Source organism: Coffea arabica, chromosome 3e (assembly GCF_036785885.1).
Source record: "Coffea arabica cultivar ET-39 chromosome 3e, Coffea Arabica ET-39 HiFi, whole genome shotgun sequence".
NCBI lineage: Eukaryota > Viridiplantae > Streptophyta > Magnoliopsida > Gentianales > Rubiaceae > Coffea > Coffea arabica.
The window spans coordinates 31,436,526-31,444,025 of NC_092315.1; the positions used below are offsets into that span (position 1 = coordinate 31,436,526).

The 7,500-nt window shown below is 36.0% G+C and overlaps 2 non-coding genes across 2 annotated transcripts; one reads left to right on the forward strand and one right to left on the reverse strand.

Annotated features, from left to right (window-relative positions):
• Window positions 1–4,510: 4,510 nt before the first annotated feature.
• On the reverse strand, window positions 4,511–4,583 carry TRNAF-GAA (transfer RNA phenylalanine (anticodon GAA)). Its single transcript has one exon. It is a non-coding gene; the product is annotated as a tRNA-Phe (tRNA).
• Window positions 4,584–6,298: 1,715 nt separating this feature from the next.
• TRNAT-UGU (transfer RNA threonine (anticodon UGU)) lies at window positions 6,299–6,371 on the forward strand. Its single transcript has one exon. It is a non-coding gene; the product is annotated as a tRNA-Thr (tRNA).
• The last annotated feature ends 1,129 nt before the right edge of the window (window positions 6,372–7,500 follow it).

The following is a 7,500-nucleotide window of genomic DNA, read 5'->3' on the forward strand; positions in this document are numbered from 1 at the left end:
ACTAAGTGGGAGTCTAAGGCAACACCAAAGACTGCCATTGAGTCGAGCATGGGGCGAAATCGAGAAACTAGATGCTTCAAATGCCAAGGCCGAGGGCATATTGCTAGCCAATGCCCGAACCAACGCACTATGATCATCTTACCCAATGGTGAGTTTCTCACCGATGATGAAGATGAGAAAGAGGAGTTGCCATCCCTTGAGGAAGAAGAGAAAGCATTGCCCGTCGATGAACGAGTTGGACTCGTTGTCAGGCGAGCCTTAGCAACCCAAGTGAAAGCCGCCGACCATGCACAAAGGGAGAACATTTTCTACACCCGTTGCTATATCAAAGGCAAGGTATGTAGTTTGATCATAGATGGAGGTAGTTGTGCTAACGTCGCTAGTGCCTTGATGGTGGAAAAATTAGCACTACCCACTCTACGACATCCAACACCTTATTATTTGCAATGGTTGAACAATAGTGGGGATGTTCGTGTGACCAAGCAAGTCCAAGTACCTTTCCGAATTGGAAATTATGAGGACGTGGTGTTATGCGACGTGGTCCCTATGCAAGCATGTCACATACTATTGGGGAGACCATGGCAATTCGACAAGGGAGTTACATTCGATGGCATTACCAATAAATACTCTTTCAAGTAAGGCGAGAAGAGGATTGTGCTTGTGCCACTCACTCCTATCCAAGTTCGTGAAGATTAAGAAAGCCTGATCAAGGAGAGTGAGCTTGAGAATGAGAAGAAAAAAATAGAAAAAGCCGACAGCTCAACAGAAAATGATAAGGCCGAGAAAATTGAGAGGAAAAAGACATATGGTGAGCCGGCCAAAATTGAAAAGAGAGAGAAAAGGCAAAATCTATTGATAAAAGCCAATGTAGTAAGAAAAGCTTTGAGTGTTAATACACCCATCTTTGTACTTTTGTGCAAAGAGGTGTTGGTTGTTACAAGTGATCTTACTAACACTCTACCATCGAGTATTGTCTCTCTTTTGCAGGATTATGAGGATGTCTTCCCCGATGAGATTCCAAATGGACACCACCAATAAGGGGATTTGAGCATCAAATTGACTTGGTTCCAGGTGCCCCACTTCCTAACAGACCAGCCTACAAAATGGGACCAGATGAGACAAAGGAGCTCCAACGCCAAATCGAAGAGTTTCTAACAAAGGGATGGGCACGAGCAAGCTTGAACCCATGTGCGGTTCCCGTCATCTTGGTGCCTAAAAAGGATAGAAGTTGGCGAATGTACACTGACTGTAGGGCCGTTAATGCAATAATGGTAAAATATCGTCACCCTATTCCTAGACTTGATGATATGTTAGATGAGCTATATGGTGCAGTGATTTTCACTAAAATTGATCTAAAAAGCGGTTATCATCAAATTAGGATGAAAGAGGGGGATGAATGGAAAACGGCCTTTAAAACCAAACATGGCTTGTACGAGTGGTTAGTTATGCCATTTGGACTAACTAATGCACCTAGTACGTTCATGAGGTTGATGAACCATGTACTTCGTCCATTCCTTGGAAAATTTGTAGTTGTGTATTTTGACGACATCCTGATTTATAGTAGGAGCCTAGATGAGCATGTTGAACATGTGAAACTTGTTCTTGATGTACTTCGAAGGGAAAAGCTCTATGCTAACCTTAAGAAATGCTCCTTTTGTACTGATCAACTTGTCTTCCTAGGCTTTGTTGTGAGTAAACAAGGAATCAAAGTGGATGAGGAGAAGGTTAAAGCAATTCGAGAATGGCTTACTCCAAGCACGGTGGGTGAGGTACGCAGCTTCCATGGTGTTGCTAGTTTTTATAGATGATTTGTTAAAGATTTTAGTACCATTGCCCACTTGTAACTGCTGTAATTAAGAAAAATGAGCCATTTGTGTGGGGTGATGCACAAGAACGTGCTTTTCAAATACTTAAACATCAATTCACACACGCATCACTACTTGCATTGCCATGCTTTGAGAAGATGTTTGAAATAGAGTGTGATGCATCTGGAGTGGGTATTGGAGCTGTTCTAATGCAAGAGGGCAAACCAATTGCATACTTTAGTGAAAAACTCAATGGGGCAGCTTTGAACTATTCCACTTATGATAAGGAGTTGTACTCCTTAATCCGTGCTTTAGAAACATGGTAACATTACTTGAGACCAAGGGAATTTGTCATACACACTGACCATGAGTCGCTTAAGCACATTAACTCACAATACAAGTTGAATAAGCGTCATGTTAGGTGGATTGCATTTATTGAAACTTTCCCTTATGTGATTAAGTACAAAGTGGGAAAAACTAATGTTGTTGCTGATGCATTATCATGCCGGTACTCTTTGCTCGCTCAACTTGATGCAAGGTTGTTAGGATTTGAATTAGTTAAAGAGGTATACACCAATGACCCAGATTTCTCAGGTATTTATGACTCTTGTAGTTCAGCAACTCAAGGTAAATTCTACATCCTTGATGGATTTCTTTTCTACCTCAATCGACTGTGTATACCTAACTGCTCTATTCGCTCTTTACTTGTTAGGGAAGCACACGAAGGTGGCTTGATGGGACACTTTGGCGTGGCTAAAACCTTAGCTATCCTTCAAGAGCACTTCCATTGGCCAAGGATGAAGCGAGATGTGGAACGAATGGTGGCTAAATGCATCACTTGCCACAAAACTAAGTCTAAACTTCAACCCTATGGCCTTTATAGTCCTTTACCTGTACCTAAGGAAACTTGGACCGACATTTCCATGAATTTTGTTTTAGGGTTGCCTAGGTCAAAGAGGGGAAATGATAGCATCTTTGTTGTTGTTGACAGATTTTAAAAAATGGCACATTTTATACCATGTCACAAAACAGATGATGCATCGCACATTGCTGATTTGTTTTTCAAAGAAATCATTAGATTGCATGGCATGCCTAGGACAATTGTCTCTGATAGGGATGTCAAATTTTTGAATTACTTTTGGAAAACTTTGTGGGGAAAATTGGGTACCAAATTGCTATTTTCTACTACTAGTCACCCACAAACTGATGGCCAAACTGAGATTGTCAATCGTACACTATCTACACTCTTGCGTGCCATCATTAGAAAAACATTAGAACCTGGGAAGAATGTTTACCCCACGTTGAGTTTTCATACAATCGCACGGTGCATAGTTCTACTCATTTTTCACCATTCAAGGATTCCTTTATCAACCGGCATCTACTTTTACTTCAGAAATACCTACTGAAACATTTTTCAAATACAAAAGTTCAGTCTCTTCCCATGAATTGGTGAATTAGACAGTATTTCTTTGTACAAAATAAAAAAAATCTTCATAAATTTCATCGTAAAGGTGAAATACTTAATACAAATAAAAATATGGGAGAAATAAAAAAGATGCAGGGTCGTTTGTCTGCTTGGCTAGTCAAGCATGGGCTAATTCATAGATCTTTGGGCTTTGATTACCAAGGAATAGAGACTTTACAAATAAAGTCCGAGGATTGGCATTCTATTGCTGTTATTTTATATGTATATGGTTACAATTATCTCCGTTCCCAATGCGCCTATGATGTAGCACCCGGCGGGCTGTTAGCTAGTGTATATCATCTTACGAGAATAGAGTATGGTGTAGATCAACCAGAAGAGGTATGCATAAAAGTATTTGTCTCAAGGAGGAATCCTAGGATTCCGTCTGTCTTCTGGGTTTGGAAAAGTGTGGATTTTCAAGAACGAGAATCTTATGATATGTTGGGAATCTCTTATGATAATCATCCACGCTCGAAACGTATCTTAATGCCTGAAAGTTGGATAGGGTGGCCCTTACGCAAGGATTATGTTGCTCCCAATTTTTATGAAATACAAGATGCTCATTGAAGGATAAGAAACTAATTTCGTCTTATACAATTTCACATATTCAAGGATTATACGTTCTATTCTAGATTAACCAGAATAATGGAAGTCTCCTTTGTATTTGGGAATTCTATATAGGCTAACAAAAAAAAAAAAGACAATGAGAGATTCGTTGGTATTCTTACATCCCATTTATTTGGTTTGTAAGATGCTTATCTCAGATGGGACGAACAAAGAGGATGAACTTCTACATCATGAATTTTGACTTTCTACTACGCACATTATTTAAAGGGTTTTAGAAAGTTATGTAAGTAGGAATGACGAAATCAAATATGAACGAAAATACAAAGAAATTAAAGGATATTGGATTCTATTTATTTGTATCTCTTGTGTATTTCAATTCCTCTAGATTTGATCTCAACCAATTAAATTAACCCCTTGAATATGTCTTTTGAATATATATGAAGTATTAACATTCTTTTTGAACAAAAGAAGAGCAGAAATAAAAAAGATGAAGAAATAGAATCTAATTCTTTTAGATACCTTATCTAAAAAGTTCTACCCATCTATAAAATAGATGGGGTATATCTCGCTGAAGTGGAAAACAATATGTATTTATTATGATCTAAACTATAAATATGAATGTCGATTCATATCAATTAATTTATACAAGAGAGACTTATACAAATTAATCATGTGCCAGGAACCAGATTTGAACTGGTGACACGAGGATTTTCAGTCCTCTGCTCTACCATCTGAGCTATCCCGACCAGTCCCAATGTAGCATCCTCATTTTATGAGAAAAGGGGGGCTATGTCAATTAAAAGAAGGAAAGGGGATTACAAAATTTTATCTAGGTACTAGAATTTCTTGTATCTTAAAAAAGAGTACTTTGTAAGTTTCAGTATGAATAGTTATATCGATTGTAAACCATTCAAATGGGTATTTCTTGCTCAAAGATGTTCATTTATATGTATATCATAAATAACACAAGATTTGTGATAAGAAAAGGGCTTTTCCGTCCAGATCGATTTCTAAGAGAATAGAGTAAATGAATAAGGTTTTTTGAACCACTAACGAAAGGGGGATAGGATAAATAGTTGGGGGATCAAATATGTTTTTTGGGGATAGAGGGACTTGAACCCTCACGATTTTTAAAGTCGACGGATTTTCCTCTTACTATAAATTTCATTGTTGCCGACATTGACATGTAGAACGGGACTCTATCTTTATTCTCGTCCGATTAATCAATTCTTGAAAAGATCTATCAGACTATGGAGTGAATCATTTGATCAATGAATATTCGATTCTTTCTTCAATGTGGAATCTATTCACACCAATTCTTCCATTTTTATATAAAAAATACAGATTCAGTTGAGTCGTCATTAATCATTTAATATAGTATTCAATACGTATATACGTTTATCCTTCACTTTATCCTTTCGGAATTTTAGATGGAAAGATTTCTCTACTCACGCAGCCAACTCCATTTGTTAGAACAGCTTCCGTTGAGTCTCTGCACCTATCCTTTTTTCACTTTCTGAACCTTTCCTTTGGTTTCAGAAAACGGGATTTGGCTCAGGATTGCCCCTTTTTATTAATTCCAGGGTTTCTCTGAATTTGAAAGTTATCACTTAGTGGGTTTCCATACCAAGGCTCAATTCAATTAAGTCCGTAGCGTCTACCGATTTCGCCATATCCCCTTCCTTTTGGTTTGAGATTCAAATTTCATTGTGATGTCGTTGCTTTTTTTCTTTCCTTTATTTTATACTAAAATCGTTGAATGCATTAGATACCGATTCCTATCTTAAAAAACTGTTTTCTTTTTTTTGATTTCTTATCTATCTTCTATAGGAAACCCCCATTTGGTTCAATCCAATATGATTTTATCATTTCTGTATCCCCAATTCAATATAGATGAATATATATCTTAGATATATATATCTCCCTGTCAGCTTTCCAATGCAATTTTGAATAGTTGAACGGTCGATTCTTTTTTTTTGTCGTCTTAATTTTCGCCTTTACGATTTATTTACTTTACATTACAACATTAATTACATCTTTATGAATGAAAACGGAGAATGTCTCATTAGTTAGAACTCCTAATTAGAATTAGAAATATATGATATAGAATCAAATAATATAAATATATATAGAAGTATAAAAAAAGAATTCCAAATGTCATTTGAATTCAAAAATGAAAAATTTAACTAATTTAACTATACTAAAACTATTTACTATCTAATAGTACTATTTACTATCTAATAGTAGATGATAGTTCGAATTTAATCGAGTGATAAAAAAATCGAAATTCTATATCGCTATATTAATCGTTGTGCTCTATAATATTCAATAATTTATTTGAAATTCTATTTTATTCTTTTCTAGATCCATATCGATTATGAATAGATAAGAAGTAATAGTTACTAACTAAGATTCTAATAGTTTATGGAATTCCTATCCATATAAAATGGATATTATATGAGCCCGCTTAGCTCAGAGGTTAGAGCATCGCATTTGTAATGCGATGGTCATCGGTTCGATTCCGATAGCCGGCTTTCCTATTTATTCAAATTTTTACGTAATTGATAATGTCTCAAAGAATATTAAATAAAAGGGTGTCGTCCCCCTTTTCCAAAAGCCATCAATTTATAATTTATTAAGTTATAAGAATAAGAACTTCCAACTATGTCAGGAAGGGGATATCCTTTTCTATAATAGAAAAATAAATAGAAAGGAGTGTCGATATTTATCCAATTCATCTCATTCTTTTTTATAGTACACAAGCATGCTATTTCAATAAACTTCGCTTCATTTAGTTCAGTTTTGTTTTAGTTTAGGTTTTCAAAAATTTAATAAATAAAATAGAAAAAAATGAAATTCATTCAAAATAAGAATAAGCAAAATAAGAATAAGGAGTCTTTATGTCGCGTTACCGAGGACCTCGTTTCAAAAAAATACGCCGTCTGGGAGCTTTACCAGGACTAACTAATAAAAAGCCTAGAGCTGGAAATGATCTTAGAAACCAATTACGTTCGGGAAAAAAATCTCAATATCGTATTCGACTAGAAGAAAAACAAAAGTTGCGTTTTCATTATGGTCTTACAGAACGACAATTACTTAAATATGTTCGTATCGCTGGAAAAGCCAAGGGGTCAACAGGCCAAGTTTTACTACAATTACTTGAAATGCGTTTGGATAACATCCTTTTTCGATTGGGTATGGCTTCAACTATTCCTGCAGCTCGTCAATTAGTTAACCATAGACATATTTTAGTTAATGGTCGTATAGTAGATATACCAAGTTATCGCTGCAAACCCCGAGATATTATTACGGGGAAGGATGAACAAAAATCCCGAGCTCTGATTCAAAAATCTCTGGATTCATCCCCTCAAGAGGAATTGCCAAGTCATTTGACCCTTCACCCATTCCAATATAAAGGATTAGTCAATCAAATAATAGATAGTAAATGGGTCGGTTTGAAAATAAATGAATTGTTAGTCGTAGAATATTATTCTCGACAGACTTAAACCTAACTAAACTAAAAAAGGGTTTGGACATTTTTCCGCCCTTTCGTCAAAGTAAATTAACCTAAAGTTAAGTAAGAAAATTCGGGTTTGACCTGAATTTTCTCGCTTTTATTTATCATAAAGGAATATTTTCATTCCTTCTTTACTCTTGATAGTT